At 37.3% G+C, this 20,000-nt stretch overlaps 1 protein-coding gene across 2 annotated transcripts in view; it reads left to right on the forward strand.

Annotated features, from left to right (window-relative positions):
• The window catches only part of LOC144967325 (nucleolar protein 4-like), a 99,001-nt gene that overhangs the window by 2,465 nt on the left and 76,536 nt on the right, over positions 1-20,000 (forward strand). Inside the window, exon 1 of one of the 2 annotated variants that reach the window (XM_078904422.1) lies at positions 813-1,185. The exons of the other annotated variant lie outside the window; for it this stretch is intronic. The gene's annotated coding sequence lies outside the window, so the exon portion shown is untranslated. Of the gene's footprint in view, positions 1-812; positions 1,186-20,000 lie in introns of those variants that run through there. 2 annotated transcript variants of the gene reach the window in all.

A 20,000-nucleotide genomic window follows, 5' to 3' on the forward strand; every position in this document is an offset into this window, starting at 1 on the left:
CCCCTTTTCACCAACATCCATTCCTGAATAAATGAGAAGTATCATCTTCTTCTTCACTTAGCATACGTAATAAACACCCTCACTGTAACGTAAACGGGACAGACCAATCATATCTTCCTCATCGTCTTCATCATTATTAACATTCTCGCCACAACCTGCTTACCGTCGTTTCCTACAATATTCCTCCTACTACTGTATCATCTATACTATTTAGTACTAATATACTAAATATATATAGAAACCAACAACTACATAGACTCTCTTCAGGATACATTATCGATATAGTGAAATTTAAGCAACAACACAAAGTCACCTACGTCGTGCAGACACAGCTGTTGCCCTCAACTACCTACCTCTCCACCCCCCCCTCCCCCACTCCACCCCACCACCACACCATTCACTCACTCGCCTCCGTAGCCATCTCCCACACCATCCCAATCCCACACCACCACACACCCCAATTCTACTAATCCCTTCCCTAAAACTCACACTACCACCACCACTACCACCATCGTCGCCGCCGGTACAACTACAACTACTCACCAAATTGCAATGATAATATTTTCAAGTTGGCACACGTGCAATTGGCAAGATCAAGGAAAGGAAAGGCGTCGGTTTGTACCCAAGCTGTACCCATATCGTACCCCAACCCCTTCCCCTACCCCGCTTCTCCTCGTCCTCCACATCTTCCTTCTCTCTCCACCACGCCCTCAACCCCCCCCCCCTTTCCCCACCACACCACCACGCACTCCTACCCCCGTACATCTAAAACCTGCTCATACTTCATTGACTCACGCCAGGGGGGTTGCATTATACAAGGCACGGGGCATACGACTGTACTCATCAACAATTCGGCTTTCAGGAGACACAAGGGGTAACGGCTTGTGTCTCGTGTAGGGTGCTATCACTACTGTGCTTGGTGTAATCAACTGATGTTGTGAATGTCATCCCTCAAAAAGAAATATTCAAAATAGCAAGGTGTGCCAATACTACCCTATCCCGTGCTTGTGATTGTCAATGTGAATAATCTATATTATTATTATTAGCCTGTGTATGGGTACTACAATTTTACTGTGCCTACCTGTGATATTTATTATTACACATCAATTGTGAGCGAAACGGGGCTAGTTTCATTTATTAATTTTCGTTAATAATCTGCCTGGCCATCGACGTTGAAAGAGAACAGTGAGTAAAAACTTTGTTTTGTTTTATTTCTCTTTATTTGTTTGTAAGGTAAACTTATGCTATAAGTTTAGGTAAAATGTTCACAACAACCACCAGCCGGATATTACCTATCGACAAACAAAACTCTGTTTAACCTTTAACTCTAATGTCTCATTGATATAATTTAGTGAGAACTTATCACCAAAGTGGCTGTCTAAAAACAAAAGTATGATAAGCTGAGTGACGTCAATTTCTTCCTTCGAAAGAAAGTTAAATGTTTACCTGTTCTGTCAATGCCATGCCAATCACATGGCGTAGATCTAACTTACGTTATATCCCATGGTGGCCCAGTGATATTATGTCTGTGTTGTCTTTTAACAAAGTCAAGAGTTTGACCTGATCATCAAGTAGATGGATGACAATAATCTCAACGTTGAGTGTTGGGAATAAGGAACTTAACACGCCTTATCCCACTTAACCCGGGTGTTAACAGGTACATAGCTAAAGTCAGTGACGGCTATTCTTAGAATGATAAGTAAACATGAGGAATATTTCACATGTGACACGAACATATTGATGAATCATTCCAAACATTTGATGGGAAAATAAAGGAAGCATTAATATAATTATGGAGTATATAGAGAATAATACAACATTCAAAATGCTCGATATCTACATGCATATAGATAGTATGCAGATGACGTCACTCAGGCCTTTGTTATTGTTTTTGCCATCCGCGTTTGTGAGTTGTTCTCACTAAACTGTATTAACCAGACTATAAAAGTTCATGGTTACACAGAGTTTGTGTGTTGGTCCGTTATACTTCCGGATGGCAATGTTGTGAACTCCTTGGTCAAGCGCATTCTATCTATATGTTACCTTATTTAAAAACACGAAAACCACGTGACCAACAATGGCAATCAACGACAAAACACTCTTAACTAAATTTTGAGTAAATTTTATTTACTCCAGATATTGATGAATAAATACGAATACGAACCTCAACTTGCCAAACTTTCTTAAACCCGAGACTACAAAGAAGTCTCATAATATGTTAGTTGTTTTCACTTTATACAATTATATCTTTTGTCCTTTATACATGTAAAAAATTTAATCTTTCAAATGCATGACAATAGATTTTAATTTTTATGTGGTCTTATGGTATGACACTTGCCTCCGGATCGGAAGGTCCTGGGTTCGAATCTCGCTCTAAGTGGCGCATAGTTGAGTCTTGGAAAAGGCTCTCTACTTTCTTTCACTGAATGCAGGAGTAAAATGAGTACTTGGATGTTAATAGTGTTGTCTCTGTCGAGAAAAAAAAAGAAGGAAAATGAGTACTTGGATGTTAATAGTGTTGTCTCTGTCGAGAAAAAAAAAGAAGGAAAATGAGTACTTGGATGTTAATAGTGTTGTCTTTGTCGAGAAAAAAAGAAGAAGAAAAATCGGCTTATAAGCGTCTTGTCGCGTCCTACATGTTATTACATTATTTATTTATTTATTTATTTATTATTATTATTATTATTATTATTATTATTATTATTATTATTATTATTATTATTATTATTATTATTATTATTATTATTATTATTATTATTATTATTATTATTTGGCTAGGGACCCATTGTAAAGAAAGCTCTTTGATCGTATTTAGTGGATATTGCACTATATAAAAGCTCAAGTTTTTATAAAGATTTAAACATCTAAGTCACCCCGGCATTATAGAAGGTACGAAGTTGACGACACTCAGCTCTATGTTATTGTTTTACACCTGCTAGTGGTTAGTTCTCACTAAATTATATCAACCAAACTCAATACGTTAAAAGATACACATAGTTTTATCTGTTGGTAAGTTATATCCGACAGGGGGATGTTGTGAGTATTTTAGGTAGTTGCATAGCATCAATACCATTTTGAGGCAGAAGGTCACAAATTCTCTTTTGATGGAATAGAACGAATAAGTTTGACGTCACTGAATCAGATCTTTGCTATCGTTTTTAGACCGCCATTTGGGTGATTAGTTCTCACTATATTATATTATCTATTGGGCTATACACGTTTAATAATAATAATAATAATAATAATAATAATAATAATAATAATAATAATAATAATAATAATAATAATGATAATAATAATAAGAATAAAAGATCTTTATTGTCCATAAATATGGCAATTTGTCATTTAGTTACACTTGTTATAACGTTAAACGATAACTGTAACATTGAACAGATATTTCACTCCTACTTATTTTTTGAGGTTACACACCGTTTTGTGTGTTGATGCGTTTCACCTTTGGGCAGACGTAGAAAGTATTTTACTTAAAGGCTTAAGTATAATACGTTAAAGTTGAATACTCGCCAATTCTACCTACTGATCGCTCGTACTAACACACAAAACTACGTATAACCTTAAACGTTTATAGTCTGATTGATAGAATTTAGTGAAAACTCATCATCCAACTGGCGGTCTAAAAAACTTTAACAAAAAGCAGAGTGACGTCAACTTCATTCATTCTATATAAATATGCTTATCTCTTATATTACAAGACTGGCCTGGCGGGCACAAGAATCTTTCCCTTTATATCGTGTATCACCTTAAATATGGCAGCAAGGCTACAACCCCCCCCCCCCCCCCAATTATTATCGATTATTATGGAAATAGGATCCCTTTGTCATTGCAATTCAAATGCAATGAATTTGACGAGAAACATATTTGGTTCAACACCATTCTCCCATCATCTGACAAAACGTCCTTTTCAAAAAGTTTGTTAGTTCTTAAAACTTTCCAATATTGATGAATTTGGATGACTTCAATTTGCTAAAAAGATCTGGTGTGGGGTGTGGAAGGAGGTGGGGGGGGGGGGGGTCACGGCTGGTTGACATGTTGTAGTAGTTCTGAAATTTTTAAAATCCTATTTTCTATGAAATTGGTTAGAAAACTCGTCCTTTAGATATCGATTGATTAAAAATCCCCCCCCCCCCCCCCCCCCACCCCCCATCTTGTCAAGTCTCATGTCAGAATCTGAATCTTCTGAATCTTCCTTTCATGTCCACCTCAACTCATGAAAATTTTGACAGGAACAATGACATTAAGTTGAAAATTAAACCGTGATCTAGAAGCAGAGTATATAAATCTAAAGTGAGTGCAGATGTAACTTCCCTCGGTAAATTTCTGAGGTCTTAGGCGGATGTCAGGGGGATGATACTGTCCATATGGGAAGTCCTATATTTGGTTCTTGTCAGTGTATGGAGGTCAGGATTTGAAATAGCCACCATGTTGTTCTTTATCTTATACATCTTATACACCTACGGCCTCCGATCTGCGAGACACAGCATCTATAGGGGCAGCGTGGTTCAGTGGTACGGTCTTTGCTTCGTACCTGAAATGTACCGAGTTCTATCACCCGCCGCTGCACTGTGTGAACCTGAGCAAGTAACCTCGCCCTAGCTCATATTGCGGCGCTGTACTGCGGCTGATGCCTGGGTTATTCCAGTCTTCCCTTGGAAAAGACCCTTGAGACAAATTTCCCCTGTGGGATGGATAAAGTGAATTTTATATATATATATATATATATATATATATATATATATATATATATACATTTTTTTTTCTATCTGCCCTGTATTTTCAATCATTTTAGTGCGAGCACTTGTTATCAGTTTTTGACTAAATGTCTTAACCACGAAATACAGTACTCTGGAATGAGGTATTTAAATTATTTGGCCAGAAACTCGTCCTTCATCTTGGCAAAAATTCTCAAACCCAGGACCTCGCGACGTTTCAGGTATGAGAGATTTTTCCAAAAAAAATATGAAGATAATTTAAATCGATCGATATTTGAAGGACGATTTTTCTTGCCATTTAAAAAAAAATACTTGTCTATCCAGAGTACGCAGCACTTGGTTAATTGACAGGTATGACATACTTAGAGGGAAGGGAAGTGGAGGGGAGGGGAGGAAGTTTTTACAACAGGTTAAACTATCTTACACTCAAATCCAAAATTGTAAAGTTCATCCAATTCCGGAGAGTTCTGCTTAATCGATATTCGTTGACATTCAAAGTTGTGTAGGTGAGATGAAATCGTGTTGCATTCTGACACACGTTTGTGTCTTTTTACTGTCAGGAAGTGTGAAACCAAAAATGCACTTGCAAAACACGTTTTGTTGTTTTTTATTTGGCCAAATAATTTTTAATTCAGATATCGACCGATAAGGATGTAACCCAGCTTGTCGGAACAGTTTTATTTTTTTTTGCTGCTGGAAATTTAGTTTGTGGTCAAAAATTTGAAAATTAGGCCAAGTTTGCGTGTTTGACGTATTAGGAAAAATAACTTGACGTGTAGTCCATCATTTCATATTTCTCATCGTATAAACTAAAAAATAATTTTTGGCATACTTCTCACTTCGCTACATTACCGCTTTGAAGCGATGGATCACTAATGAAGTTTCCCAAGTTATCAAGAATTTAAATTTACATATATATATATATATATATATATATATATATATTATATATATATATATATATATCATCTCATCTCATGTAGTTCCATATCTGAAGCAGACGTCGGAGGTCATCTTCCGCCAAGCTGATCTATCTCTTGCCAATTCTATTAAAGCAGCGCCACCTTTCTCAGCTTCATCTGTCCAAGTTCTTATCCCTTTCAAATACGTTATTCTTTGTCTTCCTCTTATTCTTTTTCCATTCATCTTTCCAGTCAAGGCGAGTATTTCCAAACCAGGGTGGCGGATAATGTGTCCTAAAAATTCCATTTGGCGTTTGATGATTTTTGTTATCAGTGATCTTTTTCTGTTTGCCATTTCTAAAATTTCTTCATTTCTTTTCCTTTCCATCCATGACACCCTCATCATTCTTCTGTAAAACCACATTTCCACTGCCTCCAGTCTTTTAACCATGGTCTTGTTTATGGTCCAGCTCTCACAACCATATAGCAGCACAGACAGTACATAGCAATCCAGGACTTTGATTTTTGTTTTCATGCTAATATTCCTGTTCTTCATAATTGTATGCAGCTGGTTGAATGCATTCTTCGCCATACCTATTCTTTTCTTTATTTCACAATCTGATTTTCCATTGGATGTTACATTGAAGCCTAAATATTTGAAACATTCAACTTGTTGTATTGTTTGTCCTCTGCTTGTTATTACACAGGCTGGTGGGTTATTATTTTTAGATACCGTCATACATTCTGTTTTAGATATATTCAGTTCCAGTCCCATATTTTCACTACTCCTGACTACAACATCCAGTAATTCTTGTAGTTCATGTTCAGATTCTGCCAGTAGAACCGTATCATCTGCATACCTCAGATTTGTTACATTCTTTCCTCCAATACACACCCCCTTCTTATGTTCGATATCTCTTATATATATATATATATAACTCTTTGATAAGTTGGGATACTTCGTTAGTGATACATCGCTTTATTTATATAAAATCAATGAAGGGCATTCACATTTTCTTTGTCAGGACAATTGTTTCAGTGCTGATCGCACCTTCTCAGCCGAAAATAAATCCGCGTCGATTACTCGCTTTCTGGAACAAGAAAAAAGGCGACGCCAGTAATAACCGCAAAACTACAGATTTTATCGTCGGCTGAAGAGGTGCGATCAGCACTGAAACAATTGTCCTGGCAAAGAAACTGAGTTTCCTTCACTTATTTTAAATGCTCTAATTAATTTTGTTGAGGACTCTAGTATCTACATGTACCCATCAACACACACACACACACACACACACACATTATATATATATATATATATATATATATATATATATATATATATATATATATATATATATATAACGTTTTGAGAAGATGAGGGTTCCTTATAATATGTGGATGTAAGAGATGTCAGGTGGTACATTAGTTGTTGGGAGTGTCCTTTATATTCTATTAGTCATGCTTATGTTATTATTTGTAACCAACCATCTCAATATGGTATTATGTTGGGTTGAAAATGATGTCTTATAATGAATTTAAAGGGTTTTTTTTAAAGATCAGGCTTATGAAAATTCAGTCTTTTTCGTACTTTAAAAAATTAAAATGTGTGACAAACAAAAAAATGAAAATGAAATGTAAAATGAAAATGGAATTTAAATTAGCACCTCATACATAACTCTCATTTTTCTCAAGTTACCAATTTAAATAACATTTCATAATTTAAACCTAGAAATGTATTTTCAGAATCTGATGCGGCTATTTATTGGTCTAGTTGTATGACACTCCCTTCGGATCGGAACGTCCTGTGCTCGAGTGCCACGTTGAGCCCTAGCGTTCATTGTTGAGTCCTTCGAAAAGGCTCTATACTCACATTCTCTCACCATACTCAAGAGTAAATTGAGAACTTGGTCTTGAACAGCGTTGTATCTGTCAAAAAAAAAGTTGAAATATCGCCTAAAAGACGTAATATCTTTTACAACATTTTAAGTGTTAATGTAGGCTAGGGTCCATCTGTCAAGCGCTTCAAGCAAGTTTAGTGGATAATGCGCTATATAAAAGTGCACATTTTTTATTTGTTTTGTTTTGTTTTTCTCTCCGAAGAAATACCAGATGTATTGTTTAAATGTATTGGCATCAGGCGCTTTATTTTCTGGTGAACCCTGTAATTTTAAAATTATGAGATTTGGGTCGCACAGAAAACAGACCCTTTCTGATTTGGCCAACCTTTGTGCTCCTTCTATGAACACACACGAGCTCATTGAGACGTGGTATAAATCATAATAATATTATAATCACCATAACAGGGGCAATCTGTTACCCCTCTCAATTAACCAAAACTGCTGCCGTACTTCAGATATACGCATATTCAAAATTTTGGCCAGAAAACTCGTCCTTCAAATAACGATCGATTTAAATGACCCTCATCTTGCCAAAAACTCTCAAACCTGGGACTTCGCGAAGTCCCAGATTTGAGAGCTTTTGGCAAGATGAGGGTCATTGAAATCGGTCGATATCTGAAGGACGAGTTTTCTGGCCAAAATTTTTTAATGCGTGTCTTTCTGGAGTTCGGCAGTTATTTAGTTTAAGGAGTCTAAACGAACCGTAGTGGAAACATTGATTGAAACCTAACACCATGCTTTGTCAATAGGGAGTATTCATTTTAGCTACGAGTAAGTACAGGACTCAAAATAAGTGAGCGTATTTACAGGTCAGATAACCGAATGCAATATGTGGTCTTGTGGTATGACACTCGTTTTCGGTTCGGATGGTCCTAGATTCGAGCCTCGCTCGACACTTAGTTGAGTCCTTGAAAAAGGCTCTTTACTTGCATTCTCTCATCATACCTTGTGGAAAATGAGTGCCTGGCCGTTAACAGCGTTTCTCTGTCGGAAAAAAAATTTCAATTTGGCCTAACAGACGTCATGTCATGTCTCGCTCTATATCTTACGTGTTGGTGTTGGTCAGCGATCCTTTGTAAAGGGCTTTGAGCACGTTAAGTGGATATAGCTCTCTCTCTCTCTCTCTCTCTCTCTCTCTCTCTCTCTCTATATATATATATATATATATATATATATATATATATATATATATATATGTGTGTGTGTGTGTGTGTGTGTGTATCGTCCTATCAACTTTGACTTCATATATTGGTAGATTTAAATACGCTCCAACGTCATAACAGTCTCAAACTCGAGACTACTTGGATCCCCGAGTTTGGGGTCATCTTAATTTTAGTGAAAAAGTAAGAATAAGTGGGTGAGTGAGTGGGTGACCATGTAATCACTGACCAGTCTCAATGCCGCTCAACTTTCATTGAAGCGTAAATACAATAATGCCTCAAAAGTTGTTTATCAACCGCGATAAGAAAACGATTTATCACCCACATGCTTCAAAACCGTATTATGTTGTGGTGATTTGGAAACTGGACAATGATTTTAATATAGTCAAATGCAAAAGAAAGATCAAAAAGTTTTGCGTATATCTCATTGAGAAAAATTAAGAATATAGAATTTCTTAAATTGCGAAAAATGAAAATTCCGTGTGCCCTGTTGTTTAAAGTTCAAATTTACTTTTCGGCGTCTGGTTCACCCCGACGAAATACCAGATGAGGATAGTGGGTCACGTTTTAACAATAACCAATACCCATGTAGGTACAAAGTATCTAATGTAGACCCTGCCACAAAGTACGACAGTGTCATTATTATTACCAAGTCATTTGGGGTATCGAGCCGCCAGCAAGCCATAACAAAACGATATCAGTGCATCACGACTTGGGACATTAGGGCCCCCGATGAATTATTCGTAAGCTTGGACCGCAAGTCGATGGCAAGGGTCACTCTCTTAAAAGCAATAAATTCTTTGACACTTTGGATCGGTGGCCGGGCTAGTCTCAGACAATTGGTCGCAATGAATTATTCCGTTGTCTCCGATCAACCAGACCCCGATGGCCCAACGCCCAGAACCTTCCATGCCATAGTGAGTGGCCTACGGATGTCCAAATTGATTTTAAAAGCCCAGCGTTCTCTATCATTCAGATAGTTCTTTGTTGTTTGAGTTGTTGCTGTGACACTTGACTGACTCTTTGAAAATGGACTTTTAGTTCTTGGCATTGGAGTTGTATGATTCACACTCTCACTATGGCCCACTTCCTCTTATCCTTTACATTTTCTTTGTTTTGACTCGTTTTGTTTTGTTTTTCTTAATTTGAAAACAAAAACAAGTCATGTTATATTTTTTTGTGTTTAGCGACTACGGTCGACACGTTTCTAATGTATGTCCCACCTTAAAAAAGCTTTGAGGATCTCTATAGATAGTGTGCACTTGGCTAAGAAGCTCACAACATTGCCATCCGGAAGTATAACGGACCAACACACCAAAACTATGTGTAACATTGAATGTTTATAGTCTGGTTAATACAGTTTAGTGAGAATTACTCATAAACGCGGATGGCAAAAAGCAGGAACAAAGACCCGAGTGACGTCAACTTCATACTATCTATACCTTCTTACTTACTCCTAGTTTAGTTTTGCTGTCATACTATAGTTTTCGTTAAATACTGACTTACACTTTTAATATGTTTTGCTCTACTAAACGACATTCACTTTTTAAAAAAGATACTTCAAATATGGATGAATGAAATAACTCCCATAGCTCACTTAAGTTATTTCACGTGGCATTCTGTAGAAATTAGGGCTGCATTGCTACTCTTGCATTGAGCCTGGTTCCGGGTCATCTACCTCAGCAGAGACCGCGACAATCTTGCATCTTTCCACTCACTGTCTATCGATCGTCTACGTGTCTCTTTTTGTCACCCCACATAATATCTGTCGTCTCTGGAAAAACCCATATTATTTTTTTAATTGGCCAGAAAACCGGTCCTTCAAATATCGATCGATTTAAATGACCCTTATCTTGGCAAAAAACAAAACCCAACAACTCTCAAACCTGGCACTTCGCAAAGTTTGATGTAACGAGCATTTTCTCTTCAGTTAAATTTTTAGGATACCGAACGCATAACAACAAAAATAATACATAATGATAGTAATGATATCATTAACAACAATAATAATAATAATAACAATAATAATAATAATGATAATAATGATAATAATAATAATAATAATAATAACAATAATAATAATAATAATAATAATAATAATAATAATAATAATAATGATAATAATAATAATAATAATAATAATAATAATAATAATGATAAAAATAACAATAACAATAATAGTAATAATAATGATAATAATTGATAAGAATAATAATGAATTTAATATAGTCGAATAATACTGATGAAAATGATAGTTGATAATAATGATAATTAAAATCATAATAATGACAAATTAACAGATGATAAATAAAAAATAATAAACATGTAAATAAATAAACTACAGGTGTGCTGGAAACACGATAATATAGCAAAGTGTTCGGGCAATCTTAACCGCTACCCCCCCCCCCCACACACACACACACATTTTCTCTTTTTGCAGCACCTCCCACATTATTATAACCCGAAACATAATTATTGGATTTCAGAAATATGTGGACGATGTTATTATTATTTTTTTTCTTTCTCGTGGCGACAACAACAATATCGTTGTTCTCCTCGCTTGAGTGGTTTTGAACCGTTTTCGCTCGACACGGGGACCCTATTGAGAACAGCTGGGACCTGTTTTTGTTCGTGAGTTCCTTTTTGCTCACTAAAGAAGGGGTGTTTAGACGGTTCTATGTCGGGGAGGATGGAAGTAGAAGGGGGGTCGGGGTGGAGGGGCATGAGGGGGTGGGGGGGGGGAGGGGTGAGAGGAAGACCTACACCGGCTGCTAGCTTCTCAACCTTTGGGCAAGTCGCACCCTCACCTTTCCCCAATCAGTCTTTATGGCCAAAACATATTGTGACGATATAATTACTCTAGCCACGCACGCGCCTTGTAAAAACGAATGGGTGAGTTTTATTTTAAATGTGGATTGATCGGAAAGGAGGAAGAAGAAAAGGAGCATTGGAGAGGTTTGGAGGGGAAGGGGTTATAGGGGTGGCGTGATAGGCAATATGAAACAGAAAATCACGAACACATATAATGAGTACATGTTTTTGTGAGTATGTGTGTGTGTGTGTGCGGATTGTGTGTTTGTGCGTGTGAATGACTTCCTGCGAGAGTGTGTATCTGTGTGTGTAAGAAATAGAGAGCGAGCGAGAGAGATAGTGAGAGAGAGCGTGAGAGAGAGAGAGGGGGGGGGGGGGGGAAGAGAGAGAGAGAGAGAGAGAGAGAGAGAGAGCACTGGAAATGCTGGATTTAAGATTGATAAATAGTTAAATTGATGCTAAGAGAGGAATGTGTAACATTGAATGGTTTTAAGAAAAACACATTTATAGGTGAGTTTGAATGTATACTGATATAAGATAAATAGATAGATAGTTAGTTAGATAGATAGATAGATAGATAGATAGATAGATAGATAGATAGATAGATAGATAGATAGATAGATAGATAGATAGATATGTTGATCGATAGATAGATGGATGCTGGAGAGATATATAGATAGATGGATGGATCGATGATTGGATAGATAGATAGATAGATAGATAGATAGATAGATAGATAGATAGATAGATAGATAGATAGATAGATAGATTGATAGATAGATAGATAGATAGATAGATAGATAGATAGATAGATAGATAGACATAAAAGGTAGATATAGGAGAGAGAGAGAGAGAGAGAGAGAGAGAGAGAGAGAGAGAGTGAGAATTTCATAGATTGTTTATATCCAGCGGCACTGGAACTCAATCATTAAACAGTGTCATCACATTATCAACTACAAACATTTTAGTCATCAAATCATGCTCTGTCGTGTTTTGACAAAAAAGCTTCATTCATTTTGGCCAGGAACCTTTTATTTCATAAAAGTATCAATTAAAATGAACGGGAATCTGTCTTTATGACTAAAACATTTTTATACTGTTAGGCATATGACTTTTGTCAAAACTGATGGTCTTTTTGATATAATATTTATTCGCTTTGAAGTACATAAATGGTTCTTAATCAAACTGTCTTTAAAGATATTTTATCAATTTAGGACAGCTTTGCTCTGACGTCCTCCTCAGGCTGTATTTCTACTGTATACTCGTAGTTTACCTGTAGCTGTTGACCCGAATGTATTTGTTTTGTCTGTTTTGTGGTTCCTGGTTGCCAATACAACGGTAGTGAAGAACAAAAACTACAGGAAAACAAAGCGAAATAGTAAAATTACATCTTTGTGTTTTCGATGGTTGTCGACACTGTGCCTCGCTATGTTGCAAAGTCAAGCAATGTTGAGCGTGGTCAATAGCCTACTCAATGACTATGATCGCAAAGTAGGCACATGACTCTAGTCCTTGGGCAAGGCACTTTGAGAATGTAGTTTGAATTTGTTTCCCAGCGAATTATGGTAGTCGTAGTTGCAAGGCAACCTCAATATAGGAGATTTGTTGGGTATGAAGTTATGTGTGAAATGTCGATCACCATAATATGACCTGCTTGCCTAGGCAAAAACTCGATCTGTTGGAGATTTAGAAGTGCTTTGAGCTTGGCTAAGCCGTTCAGGCTTTTAATTAATTAAGGCATGTCACCGATTCTGGATGACTGTCCTGCTCCTATTATCGGTTCAAGCTGTTTCCATCCTTTTCTTCTGTACTCTACTCTCTCTCTGAGGCAACATGTCGGCAGGTACATGATAACCAAAAAAAAAAAAAAAAAAGCAATGAAATAGGCTCATCATTGTTGTAATGAAATACTCGTACTCTCAAATCAATGCAACATATTGTCGATTACGACAATGTCAAATAAAGACCGTTACCACGAATATTATAATGTGTAGGCCTACCTAGGTCTGGAGGTATTTCTACTGGCTTTTCTTTTTTGTCAGTATAAATACGTGTGCATGTAGGTTTGTTTCAATGATCTACATTTTGTCATCTATTTAATTATAACCATGGCGTGGACTAAGATATCTATCACTGTTTGTGTTATAGGCGTGATCTCGCCCTTTATGTGTTTTTATGTCTGTATCATGTTAAACTCTCTCTCTCTCTCTCTCTCTCTCCCTCTCTCTCCCTCTCTTTCTCTCTCACACGCACACACACACGCACACAAACACACACATATTATACAAACACCCCCCCCCTCTCTCTCTCTCTCTCTCTCTCTCTCTCTCTCTCTCTCTCTCTCTCTCTCTTAAGTCTTTCTCGTCTTCCTCCTCTCTTTATCTGTCAGCTCTGAGTCTCCCCGCACAGCTCTGTCGCTCTTTCTCCCTCTTATGTATCCATTAAGTATCAGTACGATTTTACAAACTGCTGACAAACTGTAACGAATATAGTATATGGAGTAGACATAGCTTCTAACGTTAAACAAAACACAAACATACCACGTTATGGTCACATTTGTAACTTAAAATATGTGATTAGTTTCATATTAAGAGCCATTTTCACTTCTTAAAAATGGAACGAATTTAATTGCACTCAGCTTTTTGTTATTTTTGACCATAAACATAAGGTTACACATAGTTTTGTGTGTTGGCACGTTATACCCGGCTGATGAATGTTGTGAGTATTTTTCCTAAACGCATAGCATCAATTTATATTTCGACTGGCTCGCTTAGGCATTTTTGGCCTTTACTCTCAAAGTGTCCTCTTGTTTTATTTCTCCGTAAGTATAGATACCTCGTTGAAGGGAACATAGCCACGCCCCTCGGACAGTCGTCTGAATGTAAACAATGGCAGTTAGTGCTCAACTCAGCAAATTTCACGGTATTATCATCAATGGTACGCGTTTAAGTTTAAAAACTAGCGATTTATGCTATGCTGTTAGGTAAAATATTAACAGCAACCGCCAATCAATTTACGATTTGTTTTCTTTTTCGGAATGGTCGACTTGTATTTTGACGTAACATTTGGTCAGTAAACCTTTAATGGGAAGCAGAAGTCGTGACGTCACACGACCTTGTATCTTCCGGTTCAAAACTCATTGAACGTGTGTAACTATGAATATCTTATATATAGGATCATAATTTGGCATAATAGTTTTAATAGCTGGATGTTTTCTGGGCGTAGAGGGGCGAGGATGGATAGTCTCTATTGACGACCATCATTAATAATTTAGGCTAGAAAATAAGATGCCATTACTCTGAAGCCAGAAGATCACTTACATAATTTATGCATCAAGTCCTCGGGAGGACTAGTTTCACACTTCAAATGAGATTGGAACCAGTATTTCGACGTCACACTATTGTTCCCTACTTCCTACATTATCTTTCTCTTTGCTAGCCGGATAGTTAGTCCATTTTTCTCTCTCAGTATATTTATTGGTTTGTCTTTGCATAATACTACCGTACTCTAAAAACGACAACAACACGTATTTAATATTTTGGCCAGAAAACTCGTCCTTCAAATACTGATTGATGTAAATGACTCTCATATTGTCAAAAGATCTCAAAACTAGGACTTCGCGAAGTCCCAAATTTGCGATCTTTTGCCAAGACAAGAGTCATTTTAATCGATCGATATTTGAAGGACTAGTTTTCTGGCCAAAATTTTAAATAGATATGCGTTGTTTTTATTTCTTCTCAAGAGTACAGCACAATAAGCCCGTGTTCTTTAGTACTTGAGGAATTTCAGCCCCCGCCCATCATTAAATCCAGATCTACAGCTTTAATCCCGCTGGACAGACAACTGCCCACGCCCCTCCAAGCCCTTACAACATCAGTATCCATAAATTCAGTACTCAACCTCTCTTCACAGTAATCGGACTGACCTGTCCTTTGAAACACTCAGTATAGTATGCATGCACGTCTTTCGAAAAATGAGCATAGAGCAACGTTCACTGAATATTCTTTAACCCTCTCCTTACCAATCATAGGAAAATCGTCACATTCGTTACGATACAACCAACATTTTTCTTATTCAAATTTCTTTTGTACATCATGAAATTTAATGCAAATGAACAGTGTGTTGTAGAGAAAAATTATTTATTGCAAGAACTTTACTGCTATTATGTTAGAGTGAAGAAAAATCTATTTTTGTATTAGTTGGGTGTGAAGTTTTGGGGAAAATTGCAGAAAATGGCTGGTAAGGAGAGAGTTAAGTGCTTTGCAGTTTGGGGGTGGGGGTCGGGTGGGGGGCGGCAGGGAGAGGGGAGGGGGGGCGACAGGGAGAGGGGAGGGGCGACAGGGAGAGGGGAGGGGGGGGGGGGTAACAGAACAGCAACACTAAACATAGGAAGAGACTACGTAAGGCGCTGTCATGATGTTTTCCTCTCTTTATAGACAACGCTGATTCTGGCTTGGTACTCATTGTACACCTGAGTATTGTGAGAAATCGTCAGAAGATTGCCATTAAAAAAAGAAGACTTTTCAACGCCTACAGCGGGACTTGAACCTTCGGCCTACATATCTCAAGGACAATGGATAGGTTTTTTAAAGTTAAGAAAAAAAAATAATTCAAATTTCTGATTGTTTCTATCTAGTTTAAATCCACCACCTTTAATGGGACTAAAACCTTCGGCCTATTGATGCTATGCGTTTAGTTAAAAAAACTCATAACATTCGCCAGCGGGATATAACGTAACAACACATAAACTATGTGTAACATAAATTCCTGGATAGTCTGAATAATGCCATTTAGTGAGAACTACTCATAAAAACGGCCGGATAAACAAATAACAAAGAGCTTAGTGAGGTCAATTTCGTTCCTTCTTTAGATTACAACGCCAATGAATATGGTTTTTAAAGGTGGCGAAAACTAAAGTTTCAAAAATTTCTGAGTATTTCTACTTTAAATCCACTTTTTTTAACACCTGGTTCATTCCGACAAAACACTGTTTTACGACGACTGGTCATAATTGTGCCTAACGTCAAACGTTTTATACCCAACCATATTTGCCTATTTTTTTCCCCCTGACAGCTCTTTTTGAAAATAATGATGACATGAGACGAGAACAGAGGCAAAAGGTGGAATATAAAATCAATTCGTCTGAATTTCCGATGAAAAACGGCATTGTTGTCGCTTAAGATAATGTGTGTAGGGGGTAGCAATCAATACTCGGTCTTTGATTCTTTCAGGGGTCAATAGCGCCAAGGTGGTACGCTTGAATTCTTTTCATGGCGTCTCTAAGTGTGATTAAATAGTTGGCGACAAAGATGTATGTGGTGGTTACACTCATTGCTCGAGATCCTGACGACACGGCATCGAATTGTTTTATTAGTCGTGGTGTTATTATCAGAAAATGTTGTCCTCCGTTCATTAAGTTTCTAAAACCTGAAAAAAAATAAATGAATAAAATCAAGCTTATTAATAAATATTTGCAATGTATTGTGGATTAAAAGTCATCCATATGGCATGGATATCCTGGATACAGCTCATGATAAATCGATTAGTTAAAAAGATTGATGGCAGTACTTGCTGTAAAAATTAAGTCAGTTCTCTCCCTTGCACTTTGCTCTCTCTCCCTCTCTCCGACTTTCCGCCTTCCGATTCGAGACAGCGAAGCGATTTTGTCATCGTTTTCTGGTCGTGTGGTGCTGCTGTTGTCTCGCCAGAGATCAGATTGGAATAAATAATAAATTATGATTAGGGAATGGGGGCCCGTTTGTATTTTCATGTTTGTCTCCCGTTTAATGGTTAATGTAATGACTCCTGTGATATTCAGATATATATATATATATATATATATATATATATATATATATGCAGATGAGTAGGAAAAAATGGATGGATAGATTAATATATCGATAGATTGATAAAAGATTGATATGTAGAGATAGATAGACATATATATATATATATATATATATATATATATATAGAGAGAGAGATAGATAGATAGATAGATAGATAGATAGATAGATAGATAGATAGATAGATAGATAGATAGATAGATAGACAGATAGATAGATAGATTAATAGATTAATAATTGAGAGACAACTGGATTGAAGGATATGTCGACGTATAGATGAACAGATAGATAGATAGATATGTTATAGAGAGAGAAAGAGAGAGAGAGAGAGAGAGAGAGAGAGAGAGAGAGAGAGAGAGATATTTCAGAACAGTGCTTAAGCATTAAGTTTATAAATTAACGCATCGCCCCTTCAATGCACTGACCATACCAAATCGCCTTACATTTGTTTACAATTCACTAACTGTCCATTTATCTTAGAGGCGATTGGGACTGAACTTTATGCCGGTTTCAGAGGCGTGAACGAACAGGAACAATTCAGGCTTGCTTGCTCAATTTTGAATGAAAAGCTAATTTATCTCGGAGTACTTTCTCTAGATTTGATGTTAGATCTGTGTTCCTATTTTAACTGCTGGATAGATAGAATGGCCAGAAAAGTATTATCCGACTTATTGCGGAATTATCCATTAGAGAGAAATGCTTAATTGTTGTACAATAAAGATAAAATAGATAGTCCGACAGAACTATTAGGCCCTTTGAGTCGATTTTTCCTGATTTCTATAGCATAAAACGGGCAATAGCAGTTACTTTGCTAATCTTCGGTAATCACAACAAACTTCCTTCCAGATCTAAGAGACCAAGCTATCCAGTCACTGTTGGGTGGACAGGAGTTAGAAAAAAAAAAGAAAAAGATCTTGAATACACCCGGCATCAAACCCGGCCACTTTGCGTATGAAGATAATGCTATTGTTCGCGAGGTCCCAGTTTTGAGAGTTTTTGCCAAGGTGAAGGTCATTTAAATCGATCGATATTTTATGGACGAATTTTCTGGACATATTTATTTTGAATACGACTTTTCCCAGACTACAGGAATTCACTGTTTAAGGAAACTGGCTTTGTTTCTTAAACCTGAAATAACTTAGATTTCCTTAGTCTGATCATGTAGACTTCCGTCAAGTTCATTCTGGTACAATACAAGAAGATTGATGCGGTGGCTTACACGTCTGGGGGATCCCGGTAGCTCAGTTGTTAAAGCGCTCGCTTCACACGCAAAGAGATCATGTTCGGTAGAGGGTGAATCCTAGATTTTTTTTTCTGATCTCCCCCCCCCCACACACACCCCCCCATGTCCACTCAGCAGTGAATGGATATGTGGATATTTTATAACTGGCGGAAAGTACTTTGCGATAAACTAGCGTCCTATCCATAGGGTAGCAAGCAGTTGCTATTGTTCATTTCACGCTATAGAAACGGAGATAAACTCTATTACCTCATGAAAGACTATGAATACCCATCGTCTCTAAAGGTTATTACTATTCCGGGATGAACCAGGTGCAGGAACAATTTTTTTTTATCGCCACAAACAATATGAAACTTTGTGTATGGTAGAGAATCAATATAATTTCTTACCTTGGACAACCCTCAAAATTTGTTTTTCTTATCAAAAACATTCTTTTAAAAAGTTGAGCTTTTATATAGCGCAATATCCTAAACGTGCTCAACGCGCTTTACAAATGGTCCCTGACAACACTTAACATGTAGGACGAGACATGACGACCGTTAGGCGATATTACAATTTTTTCAGACAGAGACAACGCTGTTAACGGCCAGGTACTCATTTTATACCTGAGTACGGTGAGAAAATGTGAATAAGAGCCTTTCCAAAGACCCAACTATGCGCCGAGCGAGGCTCGAACCCAGGACCTTTCGATCCGAAAGCGAGTTTCGTACCACAAGACCACATATCCGCACAATTCACTTTTCAGACAGGATCCCTTTCATTCCGACATAATACCGTTTAGTGCGGCTATGTGGTCTTAAGGTATGAAACTCGCTTTTAGATCGGAAGGTCTTAGGTTCGAGTCCCGAGCGGCGCATAGTTGAGTACTCAGGTGTAAAATGAGTACCTGGCCGTTAACAGCGTTGGCCCGTCCGGAAAAAAATGCAATATCGCCCAACAGGCGTCAGGTCTCGTTCTACATGTTAAGTGTTGCTGTTGACCTGGGACCCCCTGTAAAGCGCTTAGAGACTTCGAGTGGATATTGCGCTATATAAAAACTCTCATTTTTTTAGAGCACATATCAAGATAACCCATAGCTTCCCCCCCCCCCCCCACCCCAAAAAAAAAAATAACTAGATAAATAAATTCAAATAAATAGTTGAAGATTAATGAGTTACAATCATCAGTTCTTTACTATATGCCCCTTTTACGGCAGGTAAGACACATCCCTTAATTCCATTCTTTTCTTTCCATAAACGTAAGGAAGGTATGAGAAAGTCTTTTTAAAGCCTGTGTTATTTAATTAACCATATTATAATGCCCTTCCAAGCGCTTGGCCATAGCAAATCGCCTTAGTCCTCGTTTGTGTTTAAAACCGTTGACCGTCCCCATAAATCAGGAGCGATGAGCAGAAAATTGGTTACATTTTGTCATCTT

The sequence above is a fragment of the Berghia stephanieae genome, chromosome 1 (assembly GCF_034508935.2).
Source record: "Berghia stephanieae isolate SIO BIC M18660-M18661 chromosome 1, UCSD_Bste_1.3, whole genome shotgun sequence".
Classification (NCBI taxonomy): domain Eukaryota; kingdom Metazoa; phylum Mollusca; class Gastropoda; order Nudibranchia; family Aeolidiidae; genus Berghia; species Berghia stephanieae.